Here is a 27,790-nt window from a genome sequence, read left to right on the forward strand (position 1 = left end):
CCGGCACTGCGGGATTATTCCTCGTTAACCAAGTGCATGTCGAGAAAGCGAAGACGGAATAAAATGAGAAAATCACTGCGCTCAGTGCAGTAGTAAGTAATCGTATGTTAGATCGTCCGCCTACCACAGACAGCGATGTCGATTTACAGTCCAATAAACAGACAAAATGCTGTATCACTCTAAAACCAGAAATATTGAACCTCTCCGAACCACCTCTATATAGTTTGACCCATGGCACCATTTAAATGATAGACATACACTGAAGTCCAATATGAGTAAAATAGGTGCCATAGCAAGAATTGTAGTTCCCCTCATGAATCCCATTGGAGTCACATTAAAACACAACCTACACATCGGGATACGCTACAGAGCAGTCTGTTACAATAACCTACATTGCAGTAAATAATATAGAATCAAATAAATATCGCGCAGGCTTCCATGGTCAGTATTAACTGGAGTTAAATCTCACTGAAGAGGACCGCTGTGAAACCGATCGAAACAACGATGTTACACTGTTTCGAAATGACGCGGCTCAGAGCCCTAAACCGTGTATCGTTTCTCTTTAGCACATGTATGTCACGTGTCAAGTAACATTAATTGACGAATTCAAACTCGGTAACGGGAGTTCTAGCACCTACAAAATCCATTTGTCAATATATTACAGTGCTTCAGTGTTCTCAACGCGTGCGACTGAACATGCATATATTCGGAATTCAGACGCCTGGTGCTGGGTTCGTAATTAGCAGATCCAGTAATTACGCTAATGTTAGTGAGAAGCTTCGCGTCTTACAGAGTAGAAATGTGGGATATCGTGAAAAGCTTTTTTGTCAGTTCCATAAAAAGATCCTGCAACCACAGATGTATATGTCGAGGAAGGACTTTCGAAGTCGACATGTAGCAGAACAGCATTCAAATGGATGACGTGCAGTCATTTATCCCAGACTTCACTCACAAGCTGTACAGAAAAGGAAGAGAGTAAAAAGGCCTGCACTGTGCTGCAGCTCAGGCATTTTGTATTTAGGTCTTCATCTACATACTGTGCAAGCCAACTTATGGTGTGTGGCGGAGGGTACTTCGTCTATCAATATCATTTCCCCCGTTTTTTTTCTTCCCCAGTTGACGTTGTTGGTAAGCCTCCGGGGGAGGGGGGGGGGAGGAGACAGAACCGTCCTGATTTTATTCTCGTGATCTTTTCTGGACATGAACGTAGCAGGAGTCTGTATATTGGTTGATTCCTATCAGAACGTACGCTCTAGAAATTTTAACAGTAAACCGCGCCGTGATGTACGACGCCTCTCTTGTAGCATCTGCCAGATGAACTCGCTGAGATTACCCTTGACGCTTTCGAGCTTACTGTATAAAACTGTCACTGAACGCGCCTTTTGCCGGCCGGTGTGGCCGAGCGGTTCTAGGCACTACAGTCTGGGACCGCGCGACCGCTACGGTCGCAGGTTCGAATCCTGCCTCGGGCATGGATGTGTGTGATGTCCTTAGGTTAGTTAGGTTTAAGTAGTTCTAAGTTCTAGGGGACTGAAGACCAAAGAAGTTAAGTCCCATAGTGCTCAGAGGCATTTGAACCATTTGAACGCGCCTTTACTATTATTACTTTTGTGTTTCCTTGTCTCCGTCGGTTAACGATGTGCATGAACACACTATACAAAACACTGTAGAATGAGCAAAACATGAAGGTATTCATTTACAAAATATACACAGTTAACCATTCATAACTTTGTGTTCTTGCTCCCCCCCCCCCCCCCCTCTCTCTCTCTGTCTCTCTCTCTCTGTCTCTCTGTCTCTCTCTCTCTCTCTCTGTCTCTCTTTCTCTTTGTCTCTGTTCCCCTAGTAGTGGTTCTCAATTCTGGGTTCCACACGATCAGTTTTTGGAAACAATGCTGATTCCAACAGAGGCAAGAGACGAGCACAAAACGTGTTCCAAAAATCTCCAGCAGGCCAACGTCAGAGTTTTGTGCGTCTTTTCGACAACCTTTCTTGAAAACAGCAATGACCTGTACTTACTTCCAGTCACTAGGAACGTTCCGCTAGTCCAGCTGAAAGAGGAACTACTCCTTTCGCATGCTGTCTTTCAGAATCGTCTTGACATCCCATCAATTACACTGGCCATTGCTCTGTTGGGTGATTTCAGTTGCTTTTCTATGCTATGTTCACTTATTTCGATACGTCATGTTGACGCTCGTGCGACGATTTAAAGGAAGAACCACTGTACGACCTTCCTCAGTGAAACAGTTTTGGAAAAAGACGTTTAGTTTTTGTCTTTCTGTCTCTCGTTTTCCATTTCGATGCCGTAATGCTCACAGCGTGTGTGGATACATGGGTTCTATCCGCTTACTAATTGAACATAGGACCGAAACTACTTAGGATTTCTGACAGATCGATAGATATAATTTAGAATTCGTTGAACTCTTCACGTGTGGCTCTCCTGACGCTCATTTTGATCTTCGTTCTGGTTCTGTTTGTGTTTGAGGTTCCGGTTACGTTTAAATTGCTTTCGGAGCAGCTTTCTCTCACGGATATCGAACCACGGCAGATCTTTCCAATCACTCCCAATTCTGCTCGACACATACTTGTCTAAGCGTATTGTACAATACGCCTTCAACTTTCTCCATTTATGCTCAACAGTTGCAGTCGTGGAGACGAATGTTTCATCTTGAACGCTCAAGTGATGGAAAATTGTGTTAGAGTTCATTGGAAAAGGGAGAACATCCTGGCTGGTAACTTCTCTGGTGCTCTAGTCACAGGCAAGTGTTGAGCGGTGTAACTGCTGCAACAATTCCCGCAGAGGAAATCTTCCGCCGCGCGTCATTGCTCGATCCGAGAACGGAAATAGCTGCGTTCTCCTGGAGCGCCTTGCGCAACGCAGCTGCACATGAGCTGGAAGGAGGGGGACGACTGAGCGATCCACCTGGGCGACGTGGTCGGCCTTGACCGTGAATCGATGTCGAGGCGCCAAGAGGCCGGCGTGGCCGGTGCCACTTGTTGCCAGTCGGCGGGCCGCGTCGCGGCGGTTCGACTCCGGGACGCGGGGAACCACACCTATGACGCGTGCGCGCGGGAACCCCGCCTCTGTAACCTCCGCTGCTGCACTGCGAGTTATTTCTCGCACTTCTGAGTGTTCCCTGATAGTGCTCAGTGATTCAGTCCTCTCGTGGTCCACCACCAGGTCACTGCTGGAAGCTGCTAGAATAGTTAGATTTAGCAGATGACGTTCGGCTCGACATGGTGAGCATTTTTCAGTGCGTACGTCACCCCCCCCCCCCCCCTTGCTCAACACCGCGCGTTACACACAACTCGTTGCTGAAAGGACAGCAGATACCAAACAACCAGCTCAGCACTTTAGGGATAGAGTTACATACTGCTACAGCCGTCTAGAGCTATATGCTGAGATGTTTTTCGTCCTCTGTACACGTAGCAGTATTCGAAGTACAGGGCTATTACAAATGATTGAAGCGATTTCATAAATTCACTGTAGCTCCATTCATTGGCATATGGTCACGACACGCTACAGATACGTACAAAAACTCATAAAGTTTTGTTCGGCTGAAGCCGCACTTCAGGTTTCTGCCGCCAGAGCGCTCGAGAGCGCAGTGAGACAAAATGGCGACAGGAGCCGAGAAAGCGTATGTCGTGCTTGAAATGCACTCACATCAGTCAGTCATAACAGTGCAACGACACTTGAGGACAAAGTTCAACAAAGATCCACCAACTGCTAACTCCATTCGGCGATGGTATGCGCAGTTTAAAGCTTCTGGATGCCTCTGTAAGGGGAAATCAACGGGTCGGCCTGCAGTGAGCGAAGAAACGGTTGAACGCGTGCGGGCAAGTTTCACGCGTAGCCCGCGGAAGTCGACGAATAAAGCAAGCAGGGAGCAAAATGTACCACAGCCGACGGTTTGGAAAATTTTACGGAAAAGGCTAAAGCAGAAGCCTTACCGTTTACAATTGCTACAAGCCCTGACACCCGATGACAAAGTCAAACGCTTTGAATTTTCGGCGCGGTTGCAACAGCTCATGGAAGAGGATGCGTTCGGTGCGAAACTTGTTTTCACTGATGAGGCAACATTTTTTCTTAATGGTGAGGTGAACAGACACAATGTGCGAATCTGGGCGGTAGAGAATCATCACGCATTCGTGCAGCAAATTCGCATTTCACCAAAAGTTAACGTGTTTTGTGCAATCTCACGGTTTAAAGTTTACGGCCCCTTTTTCTTCTGCGAAAAAAACGTTACAGGACACGTGTATCTGGACATGCTAGCAAATTGGCTCATGCCACAACTGGAGACCGACAGCGCCGACTTCATCTTTCAACAGGATGGTGCTCCACCGTACTTCCATCATGATGTGCGGCATTTCTTAAACAGGAGATTGGAAAACCGATGGATCGGTCGTGGTGGAGATCATGATCAGCAATTCATGTCATGGCCTCCACGCTCTCCCGACTTAACCCCATGCGATTTCTTTCTGTGGGGTTATGTGAAAGATTCAGTGTTTAAACCTTCTCTACCAAGAGACGTGCCGGAACTGCGAGCACGTATCAGCGATGCTTTCGAACTCATTGATGGGGACATGCTGCGCCGAGTGTGGGAGGAACTTGATTATCGGCTTGATGTCTGCCGAATCACTAAAGGGGCACATATCGAACATTTGTGAATGCCTAAAAAAACTTTTTGAGTTTTTGCATGTGTGTGCAAAGCATTATGAAAATATCTCAAATAATAAAGTTATTGTAGATCTGTGAAATCGCTTCAATAATTTGTAATAACTCTGTATATGAAATGGTAGAGGAGCGTCGAAACATCAGATGCATCATATGTAAGCTAACTGCTGTTACACGCAAGTGTTTCCCCATTGGGTATGATGATGATTTTATTTCGCCAGGTAGAATTATCTATACAGAGTGTTTAAAAGAAAGTGTCACAGATTCCCACATGAGAAAGTATTAACCAAAACTAAAAAGTTCGTAAAATTATACGTGTCCGGAAATCAATGCCTGTTGAGATATATGCAATTTTACTCGTGACGAGTAATGTACAGTATTCTGTGGTTAGGTCGTCACAAGAGATGGCTTAGTAAATGGCCACAATGCGCTCGTTACAGCATACGCACATCTTCCAGCAGTCTACATCTACCTGATTACTCTGCTATTCACAATAAAGTGCCTGGCAGAGGGTTCAATGAACCACCTTCAAGCTGTCTCTCTACCGTTCCACTCTCGAACGGCACGCGGGAAAAACGAGCGCTTAACTTTTTCTGTGTGTGCCCTGATTTCTCTTATTTTATCGTGATGATCATTTCTCCCTATGTAGGTGGGTGCCAACAGAATGTTTTCGCAATCGGAGGAGAAAACTGGTGGTTGAAATTTCATGAGAAGATCCCGTCGCAACGAAAAGCGCCTTTGTTTTAATGATTGCCACTCCATTTCACGTATCATGTCTGTGACACTATCTCCCCTATTTCGCGATAGTACAAAACGAGCTGCACTTCTCTGTACTTTTTCGATGTCATCCGTCAGTCCCACCTGATGCGGATCCCACACCGCACAGCAGTACTCCAGAATAGGGCGGACAAGCGTAGTGTAAGCAGTCTCTTTGGTAGACCTGTTGCACCTTCTAAGTGTTCTGCCAATGAATCGCAGTCTTTAGTTTGCTCTACCCACAATATTATCTATGTGATCGTTCCAATTTAGGTTATTTGTAATTGTAACCCCTAAGCATTTAGCCTTCAGATTTGTGTGACTTATGGCGTATCGAAATTTAGCTGATTTCTTTTAGTACTCACGTGAATAACTTCACACTTTTCCTTATTTAGGGTCAATTGCCACTTTTCGCACCATACAGATATCTTATCTAAATCATTTTGCAAGTCGTTTTGATCATCTGATGACTTTACAAGACGGAAAATGACAGTATCATCTGCAAACAATCTAAGACGGCTACTCAGATTGTCTCCGATGTCCTGAATATAGATCAGGAACAATGAGGGACTATAACTATTCACTGGGGAAGAACTCTTAAATTGTGGGTGTTCTTACTACAGATAAACAAATTTACCAAACACTACAGAGTACTAGTACCACAGATAGAATAGCTTACTTACCATGTGACGAAAGTACTGCTCTCTACCTGCAGCTTGATGGTCGCGTAATCTACTATCCAGCTGATGACATGTTGTGGGAAAACCAGCCTTGGTGTGGTGCTCGTCACAGCATCCCTTTTCTGTTGGCTGTGTTACAAGAGACGCGTTGAGCATTCCCCCTCCTCCCTCCCTCCTTTTAATGTGAGTTGGATACATTCCACAGTAACAGGAAGTCCCCCTGCCTGTTTGTGTCAGCTTGTTTCCAGCTTGTTTCTCACTGCAAGTTATGGCATGCAGTCAAATGGAAATTACCTGCACTAAAAGTGCTGAATGTGTTTATCCCTTTTGTTACAGCGTCTTCTGATACCTTCGCCTATCGTCTAGTTATTAGGCACCGTAGAGCCTAATTGTCACTGAGGTATCGCCACGTCGATCTCCCCTAATAGCTTTGTCGTATTAATATCCATGTGGGACCGTGTTCGTACTGTTACAAAAAGAAACGAGAGCCCCAGATCAGACGTTTGCAGTTAAAATTAGACCATTAAAGCGGATAAATTAGCAGATTGTGGGGAAACTTCACTCGCCAACCTTGCGGGGGTGAAACGGGAATGCTTGTGTATCACTTGATTGTGATTCCAACTGTCGAGGGTTTTTGAGCTGTCCTCTTAGGACTTTAACATATTTGTCTACTAGTATTGCGATTTACATGTACACATTCCACTAATAGTTATCACCATTCGTACTATAACAGCTTCACTTTCAAAAACAAAACTGGAAAAAATGGGAACTAACTCAACTGTTGTGTGTTTTAAGGGCACTTTATTGTAGAACGGGCTACACAATTCTTATAGATGTTTAGATATAGGCTTAAATATTTTGCACTCTTTAAAGTCTCACTTCTCCCAGATTTGTCGGCATAAAGCTTCTGGCTCACTGCTTTTTTAGAAAACTTGTGAAAAATTTACATCTGCTTGACTGTACATAGGGATTTAGCTGAAGTAAAGTAGCCTAAGACAGAACGATTTAGCACGCTGAGTAAGACGCTGGACTCGCCTTCACGAGTCGTGAATCACCACACTGTATCCGCCGGTCTTTCTGGAAAATGGCTGTACAACAATTGCTGGAATGATCTCGAATTTCGAAATACTTGATTCGTCGCTTTTTGCTGGATATAACATTCGCCAACAAAACAAATAGTAAGAGGAAGGTTAGTTGGTGAGAAACAGCGCCGGTCGGCGAACACTTTTCTCGCTTCAGTGACTCCTCACACGGAAGCACCGCCTGCAAAGCTCATGCGACTGATTTATGTTCCCACAGTACATTTACACAGCCAGAGTGGATGGGAAGGTTGCGGAACGCTCGCGCGCAGTGGAACACGTCGTCATAGCAACGCTACTGCGGACCAACTACTACGCACATTACTGCTTCCGTAAATCGTAATTTAATGTGCCTGCCACCCTCGTCAAAACTAGAAATCCGTCAGCGCCTGTAATGAGATACAGTAAATTCAGGAATCTGAAAATAGTAACAGTGTGGTGAGCTCGAACCCTGTTTCTTGTTAATTATTACGTTCATTATTTAGCTATTACGGGAAGTACGCTAAAACGAAAGTAGAAATATGAAATTGGCAAAATCATTTCGATTCGGACGTGATTTATACGTTACTTCAGAGGACTAATAACGGTTAATAAATGAGTCGTTCGTTGTGTGTGGAGTGTTCAGTTGAGGTCGGAGGTGTTCTGTTAGATTATTATTATTATTATTTATTTATTTTTTGGGTGGGGGGTCTGTCTTTCATACCATCATGCTGCTGATGCCGAACATTAAGGACTCTGTGACCAGGTGTCGCTTTTTTTTTTTTCTACATCATCTGCGCTCACTCCCAGTTTCCAAGATGAGAACAAGTTTGTTCACAAGGCTGCTTGCATACGTTAGCACTTGACGACCGCTTGGGCACCAATTTTGAGCTTGACTGATTCGCTAAACCACCTGATCTTAATCCCATAAAAAATGTTGGTATCTATTTGCGACAGCGCGTGAAACATAACAATCAACAATCTCGCAGTTTGGCTGTTCTGCAGGATGTAATCATCAATAAGTGGCTTCAGGCTGGAGATAGCACACCTGATTAAACTTGATCACTATCTCCATCACCGAATTAATGGCACTATCAAGGCTAGATGTGGTGTTAAAAGGTATCAGCGTGATGTGTTTTGGCAATAAAATACTTTTTGTTTGGTGTGTTTAGTTGCTTAGTTATGTAAGCACACTCGTTTCTTTGCTGTCGAGTAGTATAGAAGAACTTTAAAATTAAGTTTTCAGAACTGTTGTTCAGTGTTACCCCTGTGTCAAAACTACGTTCCGTTATCTCATGTTATTACAGACTCAAAATTAGGACATCGAAAGCGTGATATACATGAGCTGGCAACGGATAGATTCTGATTTAACAAAACGCGTGCAGGGAGTTTGTTTTACAACGAATAACTACTGAATCGCAAAGACTTGGCGTGGTGTGAGACTTCGACCTCGTAAGTGTTACAAGGTTACGTGTAAGCCAGAGTAACCTTTTGCCATATTTGTCTCCAATATTACTGTCGAGGAATTATCTGAAATCAACAGACGACGACTGGCTCGGACAGTTCGTCTGGGATGTCCAGGAAGAGGAAGTTCTGGAACGGTTCGTGGGGCACGATAGACATACAGGGCGTGATGCACGACAAATGCAAATTGACGAGTCCGTGCGCGTTACGAACGGCTGGCAGCAGCTTGCAAATCATCTTGCGTCGCGGAAGAACTGTAGCAGGGCGGGCCGCGTGCTAGTCAGCCGGTCTGCGCCACATCTGAATGTCAAGGACGCCGCCTCGTGGACCGTAGTGTAGCGTGGCGAAGCGCACACAGGCACGGACCGCGTCTCGTGTGCGAAATAGGCCGCCCTCTCACACCTGTGACGGTTTGTTGACGTCTTCGGCAGGCTGGTGCGAAAGATGTCCAACCGTAGGCCAGAAATATGACAGAGTACTACTCAAGCACTTGCTACGACTAATATACTGGTGGAAGAGATTACAGCACTTCTTACTGCTAACTCTTATTTGAATAAACGAGTGGGTGCGACGAGTTTAGCCATCACACTCCCATCTTCTCGTACTTCTGTTTGCAGGTTATACGAGGTTTGGAAGTACCTAACTTAATTAAATATTATTAGGGTGATTACATGCTACGGAACGCATTGTGCTAAAATAACGAGGAAAATCTTATTTTTATCCTCGTAAAAAGAAAACTCTGGCCTCTTCCTTTCACTTTCTGAAAATCTCAGAAACAGTGTTCGAGGTATTTCTGCGGAAGAGGCACTGCGTTACACATTCGTCCGCCTTAAGCGCGCACCTAAGACGGGAAAAGGGTGGGAGTCAAGGGTGACATGACTGGCTCCTAAAAGCAAAAGCACTGTTCTAGCTGCTAGTATAAACAAATTATTTTATCATAAAATATTGTATTGTGTGGTTACCTGTCATTCAGAAGGCTGTTGCACTCAGCGACTGATATATTTTGTAAATATGGATTTCAGCTATCAGTCGTCCTTCTTAAATTTTATTGGCAGATCTAGATTTCAGCTAGAAACTAGCCATTCTCAATGCACTACTATTTTTGATCAATGCATGTAATGCCTGTTGGTCGGGCTTCATCCACAGTTCATGATAGTACATTGAGAGTGGCTAGTTTCTAGCTGAAATCTAGATCTGTAAATAAAACTTAAAAAGGACGACTGATAGCTGAAATATAGTATTGTTATTATTAAAATCCTGGGCATCTGTAATCATGTTAAATATAAAGATGATGGCTATTAAATTGTGTGTGCGGGAAGAGGGGGAGGGAGGGGGAAGACCGAATTGTCCCAATCCTAGAACCGATCCCTGGATCAGCGCATGGTGCGCCTCAACGCCGAGTTATTGGCCGTGTTTTGTGACTCGTCTTACAGGAATCTCGTCTGTACATCAGCTGCTTTTTCGTGTATTGTCCAAGACTTACAGAAAGAATAATTGGGTATCTTGACAGAAGTCGTAAAAGACCAACAGTATCTTGCTACTGAGGTGCGGTGCTGCAGTGGTCAACGCACCGGTTTCGCATCCAGAAAACGCAGGTTTCAAATCCCCTTCTATCCGTCCAGACTTGGCTCAGGTAACACGAGGCGAGTGCTGACCTCCCGCCTCATCACTCTCGAATCCGAGCTTGTGATTGGGCCTTAATTTACTCCCACTCGACGATACATCGGCATTTTGGTCTTCATCCTTCGTTAATATTTCAGAGCGACTAACAAAGAAACTGTCGTCAGACTGAACGACACCGTCCGACGTGGCGTTCCAGGAAATAGTTCCCGTCAAAGCGTACGCCGGGAAATCTTGTAACGGAATGAAAGGAATGTTGGTACTGCATGCATTCGAAAGAGATCTTTTTGAATATTAAACTGAATATGTGCCCGTGAGTTACCCTCATGAGAAATTTACTGACGATTACACTTTACAAAATACAAAAGGAAGTTTCCATGGCATTCATTGTTGCTGTTTTGGAAACGACAGAATGGAAAAAAAAAATCAGTATAGATCGAAGTTCGCTGCATAGACGTAACTTTTCTTCCTTATCCTTTGCGCTGTCTAATCTCTGTTATCTTTCGTCAGTATATTGTGATATGTTTTATTACTAATAGGATTTGCAAAAGTGTTCATGTAAAGAACATCAGTGCTCGGAACAGAAACAACACACACTTCGTGGCAATAGCGTTATTTCCAAAAGCGGAAATTTGACTAACTTTTTCTAGTGGGTCTGAGTCGATATTTTTTTAATCTCACTACTTGAAGAAGAATGATGTATTACTTTACTTTACTTGTGGCAAGGGCCTTATCGACCATACGCCTGCTCTACGAGCCTCTTCCACTTCTGCCTGTGCAATGCGCTGTTATCCAGTTGCTGTTGCTGTCCTGATTCTGGGTCTCCCTCTTCTCTCGTTCCATCTATTGTTCTGCTAAATGCCATTCTAGGTAGTCTTTTCTGTCATTCTTGCTATATGGCCTGCCCAATTCAACCTTCTCCTCTTGAGCACTTCCACGATGTTACGGTGTTTGTACAGCCCTCTCAATTCTTCATTTCATCTTATTCCCCATTCCATGTTATTTTCGTCGTATACAGATCCAAAAATTTTCCTTAGTACTTTTCTTTCGAATATTAAGTTTTTCTTCATCTTTCTTTCTAAATATTAATGTTTCACATCCATATAATGAAATATTGCCAGTAAGTATTATACTCATATTAATATGTTAAAAGATGACAGCATAATAAACCAAAAGTGGTTAGTAAGATAATATCTTTAAAAATATAGGAAGGAGTCTGTAATATCTTAGTGCTATTTCGTTGTTGACATAAAAACATACCTATGGTTCGACTTAATTGTCCTACTCGCTGTTTTCAAGTGTTTAGTTTTGTAGTGTAATCTCCTTTTCCGGCTGTGTGCTTAATTTATGAGTCTCTAACAAACTGTAAACCGGCCTCTCTTGCTTTTTGTTCGTGGCGTTTTAAGGAACGTTGTTGAATGGAGATCTTACGGGTGTATGTGCCAATATTATATTATAGTAATGATGTTAGTGAATTTTGCGGCCTTCGCTGTTAGTTCAAGGCTCAGCGCGTGAATCCTATTGCACGGGTATTGAGATAATGCAAGTACCATTAGATATTTTTCGTACGTAGTATCTTTGTTGACTCAGAAAATTACTCGACAGAAACTGTGGAAACGTTTAATTTGGGGGGGGGGGGGTATGGTTATTATTTTACCACGACTGTTTATTGGAAAATGAAGAACGGCTGTGGTTGTGAGGGCAATGTTAGAAAAAAAGCGCTGGCTGCGGCCATCAGCCACTCCACCACGGACCAGACAGAGGCGTTCCTGAGCGATGACGAAAGACAGACCCCACTGAAGCGCGACATCAGACTAGCGGACCGGAGCAACGGTCTCGTAACACTCGGGCAGAGAAATAGCAGAAGGTGATCAAATTTGGGTCAGCACTGCGAAACAATTATTTTTCAACTCATTATTCTCTGTCGTGACTGGTCTTAATACACTATTGTACTGGCGTGGCAGAGAGCGGGCGAAATTGTTCCAGTAATATGACGCAAGTAAAGTTCTTCCGCGGCTCTGGTTCCCATAGTCGCAAGCCTGGCGTTTCGGTAGCGCTCCGAGGCCACGCGAAGAGGAAACCGTGTCAAGTATATACCAGAACTCCAGGAGATACGGACCTCCTCCGGCGTCCTTTCAGAATCCACGTCAAGTGGGATACGGGCCAACCGAGCGAAGGCCGCTGTCGAAAGCGCGATTTCATTTCTGCCGAAGAAAGAATTACTGCAAGCGGAATGCTTTTGTTCGCCTCTTGTCTCGGACTCAGTACACGTAACTCTCAATGATACTGATAACTGACTTTTTTTTTATAAAATGATGGATGCTACCTTACCTTCAACACGGTTTGTTGTATCCAGCAGTAAGAGGGGCGATGTTCAACGCTAAATCCTTGAGAGATTATTTCGCAGCTGCGACCTTCACTGTTTGGCAGCGTTCCCATTTGTCACTGAAGTCACAGGCACTCAGTCCGGAAACAGCCAATGAAACTTGGCTACTCTAAACGGCAAGCTGTTGGTACGCTTATTGTTTCTAAATTCCTCTCACAACTACTAAGATGTGTGTAGAGGACGCTGGGAACAGACTAGTTTAAACAAGTACCTGTGTTCGGAGTCTTAATAGTTCCTACGTCATAAGAAGGAAAACACGATACGTTTTAATCTCCCACGTCTCGTTCTAGTATAATTGGTAGTAATTTACAGTGTCTCTGATGTTTTCTAAGTTTGTAAACAACTATATAATGCCGTAAAAATGGCGAGTTCTAATCGGCGTTGATGTACTAAAACGACCACCTAATGGACGATGATGATGACGACGACTACTACTACTACTACTACTACTACTGATGATGATGATGATGATGATGATGATGATAATAATAATGGTTTTTAAAAATAGGATCAGTGTACAGCTGCGAGACTTGTGCCTAGCTAATGCTCCTACTTGTTTAGCAGCGAGCCTATTTAAGACAGCCAAGCGCGTCAGTTCGTCTGAATGTTATTTATATAAACCACCAACGTGCGACGCGTCGTTTCAGCATAATACTTGAGCGACAAGCAGCCCTTCAGAATCCTGCAGCGTCAGCGCCCGACCCGAAATAGGATGTCGGGGCGTGCTGCATTTTTTGCTGATGGGTTATGCCGCTGCAGAGTACGTATTAATAAACGTCTAAGTTTAGCCTGCTGTTCTGTCGCCAGTTCTGAAAACCACTAAAAATGGCCCAGTCGATAAATGAATTAACTACACCGCTTCACAATGTGACGCGTTCTGTCGTCTTTTCTCCACGACAGCTAGTCCTAAAATTAATCGCAACTACGTCCTGTCTTAGGACCAGCATTCAGTGCGTTCAAAGTATGTGCAATTTTTGTCGGGGTTTCCTCTGTGTCTCAGTTGCGAACAGTAAATAAGACCACATCCCTACGTACGTATACCATACTTTAAAAATTCGGTGGTCACAATGTGGCAGTTTGAATGTACAAGCTTTCCAACCGTGATATGATTTGTATGCTGTTTCCCACTGATTTCTTTGTATGAAGTGATACCTGTTACGCATCTAAGAGACGTGATGATGATCTGGTGTGCAGGATTCTTAAGCTCAAGATGAGCTTACAGTACGAAACCCACAGTGGCTACTGAATAGTTGCGGCCGCGGTGGCCGTGCGGTTCTAGCGCTGCAGTCCGGAACCGCGGGACTGCTACGGTCGCAGGTTCGAATCCTGCCTCGGGCATGGGTGTGTGTGTGATGTCCTTAGGTTAGTTAGGTTTAAGTAGTTCTGAGTTCTAGGGGACTTATGACCCAAGATGTTGAGTCCCATAGTGCTCAGAGCCATTTGAACCATACTGAATAGTTAGCAAACAGCGGTTACTGAGCGTTTGTGTTGCCTTAACAGAACGGTGTTATAGCCGCCGTCGTCGTCGTCCTTGTTGAATTTATCACTGATGCTGTGCATGATGTCAATTTTTTATTTGATTTGTCTCTAACGTGACTTTAAAATAGTTTCTTTACGGCGGATGACAAGGAATGAATCATTATTTGTTGCAGAAAAAATGCACACAGAGCTGTATGCAGACTCAGATTTTAAATATATCGTTATTTATTGTTCTGTATGTATGTAGATACAATCCATGCCTCTTCTTGTTTGGTTGATGATCAGGATGCTTTATTTTCCAAAGACAGTCGAACTGCTTAGACACATTCACTTGAACGACTTGATTGTGTTGTTTCCAATGGCTGACGATCGAGCAAGTGTTTAAAAATAGAAACAAGGAACTAATGATTGGCCACGAAAACGATATGTGGATTGCAAAGTCGCCACAACCCTGATAAGATGGAAAAAACAGCGGCTGGTCGAAAGGACACTAAAATAATTCGTATGTAAAACATCACAAATATTTCCCGGAGATGCTTCGTTTAAACGAAGGAAGTCGTCTACACAAGGCATGAAAAGTTTCTATTTCATTAGTGTAGCAACATTGTGTTTCTTGTGGGATTGTTTGGTACAGGTACTTACCGAATGTCTTAGACTGAATATGACACACATTTCATTGTGTCTTTATTATTTAGTTACAGGATAGACTAGCCATAATGAACACTTACACAATTTAGCCATCAACACTTACACAATTTGGCCTTGAACAATTACAGGAACAAACTGATTTTTAAAACATATAAATGTACACATCGCTTGAAAGTGACAAAACAATATTTTGGCACTATTAGAAAAACATTAGCTTCTTAATTTGTGAATATAAAGTAGTAATTTTTTGTGTATAACAGTTGTTTACAGACTGACTGGTACAGTCGAAACTCTTTGAGCTACAAAAGAATTATTTTAATTCTGGTATGTTAGTTGTAAATCAATACAATTCAAGAAAGTTCTGTTAATCACTAAAAAGTTGATAGTAACTTCTTGAATGTCCGTGGTCAGATTTTAAAATAGCTAACTAAAACAAATCCTAGCAGACATCTAACAGTTGCCTCACCATTCCGTAGTGAGACCAGTAAAGCTTGTTGGGAATGATAGTCACAGCTTTCTCAATTCTGCCGGGAATTGTTATATGTGTTGCTGGGAATTGGGACAAGCAAAGATTAAATGATTAATGTCTCCTGCATCTGAATCGCGGCACTCATAACTGTGAATTTCTTAGTTGCGGGCGATATAAATAGGAAGGAAAACTGCCGTGTGTGAAGGTTGTCGGCGTGATTGTAGCGATAGCTCTGTTGTACACTGACAGTTTATGAAACCGGAGTAAGCACGATATGTCGCATTGAGACCATATTTTCATTTATTTACAGTTCATGTTTCCCATTCCGCTTGTGTCTGTCTGTGGCATACTGTCAACACGGACGAGGTGGTCTGCCACCCGGCTGCTTATTCCGATAACAGCAGACAGCTGCCATTGCCAGATCTGGCCGCAGTCAATATCCGAAGACCTGTTCTACAATCAAATAAAAAAATGGCGTTAATTAATTAGTGAAGTATGAAGAAAGATATACACCGCCTATTTACGTTCATTCGGATTACCTGATTAGTCCTTCATTACGAATGAAATTCTGATCCATATATAATTATTGTGAATTGCAGTTCGTCATTATGTTGAAAATGGCCGTGGTGCTCTCAGACCTGATTTCTTCAGTTATGAAACTGACCAAACCCTTGGCCAAACAAGAAATAAAAAATGGAAGACGGCTGGTTTAGGCAAAATTCTCCAGTTCCGAACCCTTGCATAGAATTGCCAGATGGGAGCCTATAGCGTCATTCATCACTACAAATCACTCTTTTCCAGTCATCGACTGTCTGGTGGCGTAGGTCTTTGCAGCACCTCAAGCGTCTCTTAACAATGACCATAGAAATGTGTGGCTTGTGAAGAGCTGCCCGACCAGTGTTCCCCACTCTTGTAACTCCCTATGCACGGTCACTGTGCTAACTAGACTGCTGGCAGCCCTTTGATACTCACGAGTGATTCCTTCCGGTGATTGCCTGCGATTTTTTTACAACCACCATCCGTAATGCTGGACGAACCGTGTCTTTCATTACATGAGGTCCGCCTGATCTTGGTTTTGTTGTGGATTTCCCTTCGCATTTCCATATCACAATCACATCTACCTGGGCAGCTTTAGAAGTTATTTTAATAGCCAGCTACACTTACGTAAATTGTTCATATTTTATATCATTTGCGATGAGCCCATTTCGGCATATTAACATCGTCAGGTGCTCTGTAAATACATAAGCAAGCGATGGTCTTAATATAATGGTCTTGTAACTATGATCTAAAAATCTATAAAACCTTAGTAGGTGTTTTTACCTTACATGTAACATCGTTGCTGTCATGGCCTGTCTTTTATAGAATTGTCACTTTCTCCTAGGTGCACACTGGAGATTTAGATTGGTTGTTACTGGGTTTCCATGTATGCCACCTTTCTGACAACTTGGACGACAGTGGATGAGCGATACTACATGTTGGCATAGTTACCATTAGAAATAAGTGATGTGTGAAATTCAATTGTTTTTATTATTTTTATATGTTTGTTTCTAATTACGTTTTTCCTTTGAGTTTTAGTTTTGAGATTTTTATTTTACATTTTTAATTTCTTTTTCGTAATAATTGTTATTGTCTATGATTTATGTTGGTGTTATGTTGTATTTTATACTCTTCATGTTCCCGCTGTTACTATGGATACGTGTTATTCAGGTTCTCTGATTTTATTATTTTCCCATCTTCTTTATTTATAATCTGAATAAATTTATATACTTTTTGTGCTTTAGGTAGGTTTGTTCAGTAAATTTGTCGAGTTGCTGTATGCATGTGACTACATCTCCGTTTGCTCGAGGATGTTCATGACTGTTCACTTCTGCCTAATAGGAGGATTTCTAGTGCTTCGTTTATAGATTTTACGTCATGTTTTTCTGCTTGTAAATGTTGAAAAAAAGTGGATGGGATCCTTTTCACTTTCTCTGGTGTGCTCTTCGTATTTAATTTTGAATTTTCCACCAGTTTGCCCCGTGTAGACTTTGTGGCGCGTGTTGCAGCAAATTCTGTAAACGCCAGGGTGGTTGCGTATGGGAATTTCGGAGCTGCCTTTTTGAATTTTGTGTTTGAGGGTGCAAATTTAAAACACCTAATGACGTATTATATATTTTCAGATCATAATTAAAAGACCATTCTATTAAGACGATCGCCTGCTTGTGTATTTCCAGAGATCCTGTCCGCAGCTCGTGGTCGTGCGGTAGCGTTCTCGCTTCCCACGCCCGGGTTCCCGGGTTCGATTCCCGGCGGGGTCAGGGATTTTCTCTGCCTCGTGATGACTGGGTGTTGTGTGATGTCCTTAGGTTAGTTAGGTTTAAGTAGTTCTAAATTCTAGGGGACTGATGACCATAGATGTTAAGTCCCATAGTGCTCAGAACCCTCCAGAGATCCTGACGACGGGAATATGCCAAAATGGGCTCACAGCGAATGATATAAAATACAAACAATTTACACAACAGTGTAGCTAGCTACTATTCATAATAATCATATCATTAAAAGACGTGTTTTGCACTGCGGGCCCCAAAGAACAAAAGCTTTGGAACTGTTGAAATGTGATGGGTTTGTTACTCACGCGACATGCAAAGACTATTTCCCGTTCGAAGTCACAGAGTTCTCGTGACCGACCCCATTCTCTGTTACTGCTTCTCTGCTGACAACGCAATACACCCAACCTCGTTCTACGCTGGCGGGACATCTAGTGGTCAATTTCGCATTAGTCAGGAGTGTCCGGATACTTTTGATGAAGATGGTGCATCTCGTAAATTGTCCACAAAGTAGATGCTCATTCCGCCGGCTTGCATTCCCCGGCAGCGGGCGTGGAGACACTGTCGCCCCTTACCACCCCTCGCGTCGCACGCCGCACCCCCGCCCCCCCCCCCCCCCCCCCCCCCCCCGCCGCTCGCCAACCCGCCGGCGCACAGTCTTTTGTTCGCCGCAGACTTGTGAGTGATTCTGGCGCTGAGCCGTGCCGCCCCGCCTCAACAGCGAACCCTCCAGTCCGCAACAAAAAAAGTCGCTCTCTCTCTCTTTCCCCGATTTTCTGCAGACTGCACCTGGAGTTTGGAGCGCAGATAAAGGAACGTATACATCTTCTCTAGCGAGCTGTGCGGCGTCTCCTCCCCCGCATCTCACAAAATGCGTTGGTAATTTTAAGTCGCCGTTCTTACTGACGTTAACTGAATTGTCTTGTCTAAAGCGGTAGCTGTTTCAGCCACTTCAGCCAGACACGGTTGCATTTGTCCTCCTCTCCAGACAGTCGTCTCACCCTGACGTTTAACTCTACATTTTCTTTCTTGTTACACCTAAATACAGAGGCACATCAATTAATTGTTTCCGCTGTCTTAATCGTACTGCAGTTCAAGAGTGAGTTACACTACACGTGTTTTTCTTTCTATTTACAAAGCTTGATCAATGGTCCTGTAAATAAATTGAAGAGCCAAAGAAACTGGTACAGCTGCCTAATATCGTGTACGGACCCCGCGTGCACGCTGAATTGCCGCAACACGACGCGGCATGGACTCGACTAATCTCAGAAGTAGTGCTGGCTGGAGGGAATTGAGACCATCAATCCTGCAGGGCTGTCCATAAATCCGTAAGAGTACGAGGGGGTGGTGATTTCTGAACAGCACGTTGCAAGGCATCCCAAATACGCTCAATATTATTCATGTCTGGAGAGTTTGGTGGCGAGCGGAAGTGTTTAATCTCAGAAGAGTGTTCGTGGAGCCACTCTGTAGCAATTTTGGACGTGTGGGTGTCGCATTGTCCTGCTGGAATTGCCCAATTCGGAATGCACAATGTACATAAATGGATACAGGTGATCTGATAGGTTGCTTACGTGCGTGTCACCTGTCAGAGCCGTATCTAGACGTATCAGAGGTTCTCACATCACTCCAATGGCTCACGTCCAACAATAATACAGAGCCTCCACCAGTTGGAACAGTCCCCTGCTGACATGCAGCGTCCATGGATTCGTGAGGTTGTCTCAATAGCAGTATACGTCCATCCACTTCATACAATCTGAAACGCGACTCGTCCGATCAGGCAACATGTTCCCAGTCATAAACAGCCCAATGTTGATGTTGACGGGCCCAGGGGAGGCTTAAAGCATTGTATCGTACAGTCATAGAGGGTGCACCAGTGGGCCATCGGCTCCGAAACCCCATATCGATGATGTTTCGTTGAATGGTTCGCACGCTGACACTTGTTGACTTGTTGATGGTCCAACACTGAAGTCTGCAGCAACTTGCGGAAGGATTGCACTTCTGTCACGTTGAACGATTCTCTTCAGTCGTCTTTGGTCCCGTTCTTGCACGATCTTTTTCCAGCCTCAGCGATGTCGGAGATTTAATGTTTTCCGGATTCCTGATATTCACGGTGCACTCGTGAAATGGTCGGACGTGAAAATTCCTACTTTCTCGCTACCTCGGAGATACTGTGTCCCATCGCTCGTGCGGCGACTATAACACCACGTTCAAACTCAATTAAATCTTCATAACCTGCCATTGTAGCAGTAGTAACCGATCTAACAACTGCGCTAGACACTTGTTGTCTTATAGAGGCGTTGCCGACCGCAGCGCCGTATTCTGTCTGTTTAAATCTCTCTGTATTTGAAAACGCATGCCTATGCCATTTTCTTTGGCGCTTAAGTGTATATCGTACATCACACGCTTCTACATTCTGATGCTTACAGATTGAAAACAGTTTTTCGCTACGAGATGACCTGAAGAACTAAATTAGAGTATTATGGAAGATCGTTAGCAGATGGTGGTCTTGCGGTTAAACATTTCTGACACTCGATCATGGAGCCCCGGGCTCGCTTCCCGGCCGGATCGGTTGATTTTTCTCCGCTCTGAGTTTGAATGTGTGTATTGTCCTCGTCATCATTCCATCGTCACTGAAGCGCAGGTCGCCGAAGTGGCGTTAGATAAAGACTTGAAGCAGGTCTCCGAACACGTAAGAGGGCTCACGGTCAAAAATGCATTCCGTACATTTAATTTTTATGACCGGTCAAATAACTTTCATTGGATGCTGCGCTACGCTTCACAGTGACACAGAGGGGGCTACATGACATTGCTGTTCATTACAGCTACCAGTTCTCTATAAACAACGGTCGGAATGTTCTGTCAGTTGCTCAGTTCTTCGACGATAGAATTCCGCTCCTTTATCAGGGACACACTTCTTGGAGATTACCTGGACATTGTCCTCTGTGGTCGATGTCAATGGCCTTCCCCTCCCGGTTACCATCACTTCTGTTTGAGCGGCCCTGGTCAAATTGTTCAGACCAGCTGCCCATGTGGCCGAGCGGTTCTAGGCGCTACAGTCTAGAACCGCGCGACCGCTACGGTCGCAGGTTCGAATCCTGCCTCGGGCATGGATGTGGGGCCGACATTTCATTTGGTCCATCCACCGCCAGAATTTCATGGTGCACCTGTGTACAATTTAGAAGTTTTGTCCACTAGAGTCATACTATCGCGCGTACATCAACTTTGGAGTGCTTTTGCAGTTGCCTCGCCATTTCACTGCCACAGTGTGATGCACCTGTTAAGCGTGCCGCAGCAGGAAACTCGGAACATTTACTCTTTTCTGACAACGCGGCACTGTTTCGCAATGGTCTAAGCGCGGGACGACATGTGTAACTTAGATTTTTAACTCTCTTCGTACAATTTATTTCCAGTGTTTCATTCCTTTTTACGTGTTTTGTACTCGCCAGGTGTTTTCTCTGTTGCTATCAAAGGTTATAGTCGAAAAACAGGCTTCGCTGCGCTTTCACCTTTCTCGTTCGTTTCCCTTTTTCTTTTCCTGCATTTGCGTGCGTTTCAATCCACCTTTCTATGTTCTGCAAAAGTTTTCATAGAAATTTTACTGTCGGTTTTCCTCTTTTGTAATCAGTACTGTTTTTTTTCTCTCCTTTACTTTTCGAGTGTGTTGCGACTATTGCCAACATCATGAATGCAGTGATTTTTATGCAGAACAGAACCATCATTGGCAATGTTCTGTAAATAAGGAAACTCCTTCGTGTAACAGTCTGCTAAATCACAGTACGCTTAAGGTAGAGAAAACATAATAATTGATACATAACAGCTACTGCCAAAGACGGAATCCAAAATATATAAGGCAGGTACATACTTAAGATGACAAGACACCGTCTCCATCGCTTGCTATCTGTTTAATGGGATAACTGGTTTCTGCCTGAGATGTAGGTCACCTTCAGATCCAAACAGTTAGGGAAAGAATAAAGAGGGATTATAATACAAAAAATATTAGTGTTAAATCTTATTTTGTGTTATCGCTCCGTCTTTTTTTCAGTTATTTCGATCTAAAGGTGACCTGCATTACGGTTCGCAATCAGTTTCCCGAACAATAAAAATGTAATCCAGACAGTGTGTCTTTCACATTGGTCGACGTTTCCAAGAGGAGTCATTTCTTCAGTTATGAGTAACATACTGACCACATATGTCCTTGGCCTTTTTTCATCAGGGAAAGACACCGGGGTCTTGCAGTAGAATTCCGTTTCGTCTTGCATTCCTTGCAAAAACCGGCGTTTATGGCTGCGCTTCTTTACCAGCGTGCCAGGTGGAAGTCAGAATGCAGCGGAAATCAGCCATTTGCAATTGGTATCATTCGGATTTGAATTCCTGTCAGTAAACATTTTTTATTTTTCGTTTGGTTTCTTTATATTGTCTCTTGCGAATGCTAGAATGACTCTTCAACAACCCCATGCGTTTCAAAATTAAGATGCAGCCGTAAGCGACGTTTGATCGTAGCAGAAAATCTGAGTAATAATTATTAATTTAGTGTTTCATTTTTGTTACCATAATGGTTTTTCAGTAGGTAGACTAAATTTATGTTCGCGCGTTTTCCTCTATGTACCTTCGACTACAGCTGCTATTGGTACAACTCTAGTACTACTGCTTGTGTTCCCACTGTATTTTATGCGTCTACTTATCTAGCCAATCCTTCGCGCTTGATGGGATACAAATGACTCACTAAAGTAATAGCCCGTTTTGAGCATTGGGATCTCTATATCCCATATCTAGTGCTGATATCTAGCGAGATGATTTATGAACCTGGAGAAAAACTCTACAGACCATGGGGGTGTATATGTGGAGGACTGTGAGCAATCAAATAAGGTGGCGTGTGTTCATAGATGGCATAGTATGTCTGTTCCACGAAAAACAAATCACATCACCATCTTCTCAGTTCTTAGAACGGCTGAAGTGACAAATTCTGTTTTCTTTTTTGTCCCAGACATTGTTTTGTAACATTACTGAATTTCTCAGTAATTTTGCTGGTCTGTGCGTAATTTTTGTTCAGTGGAATGTATATACCCCAGCAAACTCCATAGAACGTAGAAATCATTACTGTGTGCTATGTCAAAGTCATCTTGAAATTTTATGCTGAAAACGTGTTTGACATTTCGTGTTTTTTAACAATTTAGAGATTAAATGTGGTTTGGTAATAATTTGTGCCACTTTTTTGCATATTTGCCATCCTCATGAAAAAGCCCTACGAACAAGAAACATAACTTTGCAAATCCTAGGTTCACATTAAAACATGGACCTAGTTTTAGGATCGTGTCCCCACCCCACCGATTTTAAGAATAGGTCATTATATTTTTTTTCATGTGTTGTGAAATCGTGTTTTTGATCATAACGGAATACAATTTTTTAAATTTTATTGTTCCGATATAAGTAAAATAAATTTTAAAAGGGTAACTGATCAATTTTACAGTTATGTTACTTGGTTTTGCTTTGCAGTGCGTCCCCTGGCATTTCCATTGCACTGATTCGTGCAGAGGGGGAAAGGCGCAAATGACGCAGCGTTAGCTGTTTTATGCGAGTCTTCGTATTGGTAATATGAATGCACTAAGGTGCAAGTGCAAATCGATCGTTACAGACCTTTTATAGCCATTTTACCATTAATTTTCAGGTACATTTTTTATTAACGCTACCGGCTGTTAAAAAAAATGGTTCAAATGGCTCCGAGCACTATGGGACTTAACTTCTGAGGTCATCAGTCCCCTAGAACTTAGAACTACGTAAACCTAACTAACCTAAGGACATCACACACATCCCTGCCCGAGGCAGGATTCGAACCTCCGGCCGTGGCAGTCGCGCGGTTCCGCACTGTAGCGCCTAGAACCACTCGGCCACGTTGGCTGGCGTACCGGCTGTAAAGCAGCTATTATACATATTGGTGCTCCAATAGCTCTGTTGCAGCAGTACAACACAGTGTGAGAGCTACAGGCGCTTTGAGGGAACGGGAGACTTTATTTTCATTTGAAGGTAAAAGAACGATGTGAAAACAGAAAAAGGAAAGTCTTCTAAATACTTTTTCGCGTGTAAGAACTGTCGTCGTGTGTAGGTTCATCCAGCAAATACGTGAATGGTGAAAAGTACCCACGTGTCTTCAGCTACTTCCTGCGCGGTGTATAATGTTTTCAGTTGCCTCGTCGACAGCTCTACCGGTAAACACGTAAATTACACTCTTTACTAATAAGCTATCGCCTCACCAGCGCTGTGTTTACAAACAAATGGTCGATGGCAGCTGGCCACGTGATTGCCCGAGACGCGCCACTGCCCCTCTGTTTGTGCCAAGGGGCAGCCGCAACGGAATTGGAACCGCCGAGAGACGCAGCGCTCCACTTTGTTTTGGTCGTAGATAACTCTAATCTTAATGTTTGTATTATCTCGCCAGCGGCACGTGGGAAGAGAGGATAACGACTGTTGTTGAAGCCGAGCGGGCAGACATTCTCCTCCGGAGCTAATTCATCTCGAACGCGGATAGATACTTGGACTGTGTCCTAATCCTTCACGAACAGCGATTTTACTAACTGAGGCGTCAGAGTGGCGCCGTTAGGATCCGAACCGGCCAGTACTACTGCCCTAGTTTTCGAAACGACACCTTTTCTGGATTAGACTTGCAGGTAAAAAGGATGTGATGGGCAACAGGGCTTAGACAAGTAAGATGCTTGCATTACCCAGCAACGCGAACTGAAGACCTGCCTAGGGTGACAGCACCGTCGCTTTACACCAGAGAACCTTTCACGCGCAACACATCTATACACCAGTGCCCTGCGTAGCACAACTATTAAACACCGGTACTTCTGTTCGATAATGCTGCAACTTAGTTCAGAGCAACTCACATGAAAGCTTAGTAATAATAGCTACTCCCTTGTCGTAAAACGTGACAAAAGTCGTCGGATTCCTTCTAAGATCATGTCGGACCTCTTCTTCCCCGGCGCAGTGCAGCGATTCGATGTGGCGTGGACTCAACAAGTCGTTGGAAGTCCCCCGCAAAAAAATTGAGCCCTGCCGCCGCTATAGCCGTCCATAATTACGAAAGTGTTGCCGGTGTAGGATTTTGTGCACGAACTGACCTCTCGATTATGTCCCATAACTGTTCGACGGAATTCACGTCGGGCGATCTGGGTGGCCAAATCATTCGCTCGAACTGTCCAGAATCGTCTTCAGACCAATCGCGAACAAATGTGGCGGGGTGACGTGGCGCATTGTCAAGAAGTCCATGAAAGGCTGCAAATTGTATCAAAATAACCAAACATAACCATTTCCAGTCAGTGAACTGTTTAGTTGGATCAAAGGACTCAGTCCTTTCCATGTAAACACAGCCCACACCATTATGGAGCCACCAATCAGCTTGCACAGTGCTTTGTTGACAACTTGGGTCCATGTTTACGTGGGGTCTGCGCCACACTCGAATCCCTGCCATCAGGTCTTACCAACTGAAATCGGAACTCATCTGACCAAGTGATGGTTTTCCAGTCGTCTGCTGTCGAACTGATGTGGTCACGAGCCCAACAGAGGCGCTGCGGGCGATGTCGTGCTGTTAGCAAAGGCACTCGCGTCGGCCGTCTGCTGTCATACCCCATTAACGCCAAATTTCACCGCACTTTCCTAACGAATACGTTTGTCGTACGCCCCCACATCGATTTCTGCTTTTATTTCACGCAGTGTTGCTTGTCTGTTAGCACTGACAACTGCACGCAAACGCTGCTGCTCTCGGTCGTTAAGTGAAGCCCATCGGCCGCTGCGTTGTCCCTGGTGAGAGAGAACGCGTATTCTCGATATCTTCACACTGTGAATCTCTAAGTACTGAATTCCCTAACCATTTCCGAAATGGAATGCCCCATGCGTCTAGCTACAACCACCATACCGCGCTAAGAGTCTGTTAATTCCCACCGTGCGGTCACAATCACGTTGGAGACGTTTTCACGTGAATCACTTGAGTACAAATGACAGCCACGCCAGTGCATTGCCTTTTTATACTTTGTGTACGCGATACTACAGCCGTTTGTATACATACGTATTGCTATCCCATGACTTTTGTCACTCCAATGTAAGTTGAAAGACTATAGTGTGAAACTATTGTGTGTGGGACTTATAATACATAACATCTCTTTCAACAGAAAAGGTCTCGCAGTACGAAATTTTGTATACTAAACCTTAACCTTCTTCTTCTTCTTCTTCTTCTTCTTCTTCTTTTTCTTGTGCCTCCGTGCCGCATCTGCGCAGTGCCGGCACGGTTATTACTGATTTAGAATTGCTAATTTAAGAGGTGACTGGATGCCCTTGCTGTGGCCACCCCGTTACAAACAATTTTTCACAGAAGTGTCACGGCGCGGTATACGGAGATGTTGGGAGTGCTTACGTTAAACAAACGAAGTGCACGCTACGACGTCCTGCTGCAAACTTCATCGTGCTATAGTTACGCTACAGTGCAGCTTGCTAGGTGATAGTTCTGTCAATGCGTCAGCACGCACAGTTCATAAACGACAGCAGTTCACTACAACTAAAACTAAGCTAAATTCCTCCCGAACAGGCCATGAAGCCCCAACGGTACTGACCGGCCGCCATGCCAACCTCAGCTCATAGGCGTCACTGGATGCGGATGTGGAGGGGCATGTGGTCAGCACACCGCTCTCCCGGCCGTGTGTCAGTTGCCGAGACCGGAGCTGCTACTTCTCAGTCAAGTATCTCCTCAGTTTGCCTCAAAACGGCTGAGTGCATCCCGCTTGCCAACAGCGCTCGGCAGACCGGATGGTCACCCATCCAAGTGCTAGCCCAGCCCGACAGCGCTTAACTTCGGTGCTCTGATGGGAACCGGTGTTACCACTGCGGCAAGGCCGTTGGCAATTCACTATTACGCCGCTCCATAATGCAGAGAGAGATTCTGTAAGCAAGAAAGGAGGTTTATCCTTTAGCAAATACGGCGACCTGTATTTGTCAATAGGTTGTGTACTCACGAGAAGAACTGGAGATGTACACGAAGTGTTTTGTGATGCCACAGGTCGACGACAAAAATGAGAAGAGCTTCAGCTGACAAAACAAACTTTCACATATCACGAAATAATGGTCAAAGCACGAATTTTACACGTAATTAACCTTCTCGGAGTGCATAATGTAGATTATAACTATATATGTGGTCGAGCGTCTGAGTGTCATCATAAGTAATCAATACCTGCTAGTTGTACGAATCCAATAGTTACAGTTTAAAGTGGGATACTGATGATATACAAAGAATAGTGTGTACAGATTTTCTGATATCCTTCGTCCTATACACTGTTGGTAGGTTACTCAATTAGTGTTCGTATCGTATTGCGTTTTCAGCAATGGAAACAGTATTGTCCAGGAGCGATTGTAGCAGACTTACAGACTGGAAAAGGCGATACGTTAGACAAACGGACGATGGCGTCTCATTTTGACGTTATAGAATTGTGTCACTTGTATGCATCCGGTATGGATTCCTTCATGACGTCCGCAGTAAAACAAAAATCACTAACGTGTTTTACCTGTCTTTTTCATTGTAGCATACAACTAACGCGTCCTCAGTGCTTCAGGAGCACTCCAACGTACTACTGAAGAGTTCTCCTCCCGAGCAGATATGGAGTACAGCTTTCAACTTCCGGCCAACTTTAACTTTGACAATCACCGGAAGTCCGTCAGTTTTTCATTCCTCTAGACTGCTGCAATTTGACAGGGCGGAAGTCCCAAGAACAGGCTTGACATAAGGAAAAATGTATCATACTAGTTTCCTCTACTTGCCAACAACCCGTGGATCGCCCATAATTGCTACTCGAAGCTACTGCGGTGGTGGATTTAGAGGACGACTGAAGGTCAGGCTAGGCTCGTTTTTGCGTGAGAGGGAGAGCGAGCGCAACAACTGGGTCCTGATTACTGCAGAGGATTCCAGCAAGCGCTTACGTGATGTCCTCAGCACGGCCGCGCGGATTCTTGGGACGCCAGTGGGAGCAGAGGTAGAGGAAGGAAGCCGCGGCCGACGGCGCATGCGCAGAGCGCGCAGCCGCTAGCCTAGCGGGCCGGCGCGCCGCGTGCCACTTGCCCCCACTGACCCACTTGCGAAGCGGCCGCCAGGAGGCAGCACCGGCCGGCGCCAACCGCCGGTTGCGGCAACTGACTTTGCCAACACGGCTGACAGCGCAGCTTGAAGCTCGCCGTCCTGTTGCCGTGCAACAAGACTTGCACAACACGAAGAAAG

At 44.3% G+C, this 27,790-nt stretch overlaps 1 protein-coding gene and 1 pseudogene across 2 annotated transcripts in view; one reads left to right on the forward strand and one right to left on the reverse strand.

Annotated features, from left to right (window-relative positions):
* Nucleotides 1-27,790, forward strand: part of LOC126162627 (ribosomal protein S6 kinase alpha-5-like) — a 400,316-nt gene that overhangs the window by 337,396 nt on the left and 35,130 nt on the right. The gene's annotated exons all lie outside the window — the stretch shown is intronic.
* LOC126164106 (5S ribosomal RNA) lies at nt 26,308-26,425 on the reverse strand (annotated as a pseudogene).

The sequence above is a fragment of the Schistocerca cancellata genome, chromosome 2 (genome assembly GCF_023864275.1).
Source record: "Schistocerca cancellata isolate TAMUIC-IGC-003103 chromosome 2, iqSchCanc2.1, whole genome shotgun sequence".
In the NCBI taxonomy this organism is placed as follows: Eukaryota; Metazoa; Arthropoda; class Insecta; order Orthoptera; family Acrididae; genus Schistocerca; species Schistocerca cancellata.